Source organism: Penaeus monodon, chromosome 31 (assembly GCF_015228065.2).
Source record: "Penaeus monodon isolate SGIC_2016 chromosome 31, NSTDA_Pmon_1, whole genome shotgun sequence".
NCBI lineage: Eukaryota > Metazoa > Arthropoda > Malacostraca > Decapoda > Penaeidae > Penaeus > Penaeus monodon.
Window position 1 is genome coordinate 10,953,777 of NC_051416.1, and position 701 is coordinate 10,954,477.

The window sequence follows — 701 nt, forward strand, 5'->3', positions numbered from 1 at the left end:
CTCTTAATTTTTCATCTCTTTCAGTATTACAATTACTTGGAATATTATCTTATTTTTCTTCTGTGATGAATAATCGATAATAACTGATCTAATTTTAGTTTAATGTATTCTTCCCATTAGGAAAATATGATGCAAACTCATCTTATAGATTTCTTAAATGATCATGCAAATGAATTAACGTTTTTAGCTTTGCATGATTTCGAGTTATCTCGTTTACAGTGTTTTGAAAACGAATTTGTTAAAAATCTGTATCAAATATAATTTTTACTTTCCTTTATCTTCTCTCAAAGAAGTGTTACGGTGAATCTTTCACCAAATATAGATAAACTAATCTCACCGTGACGTTTAGGATCCGACCGTCGAGTTATGGCGCGAACACCACGAAACAGGCAACGAACGCTGTCCACCCATCAGTGATATTGGATCCAAACCCATCCGCTCGTCAGAATACCTCTCGGTCCGCGGGTTCAATACCTGATGGATGGCCAAGCTGTCTGAGCAAGGGAATCAATCAGACGGAACTCAAGAGGATCTCAATCCATTACAAGGAGTTTCCAGGTAGAAATAAAATTCGGGCTGGCGAACTCACGGGGCTGCTAGTGTCGGGTTAGCCTGCTGCGTGTGAATGCTCGTGTTTAGACTGTTTCGTCCTCGATTTTTCTTTTATATACGTATACATATATACACCTACATGCACACGC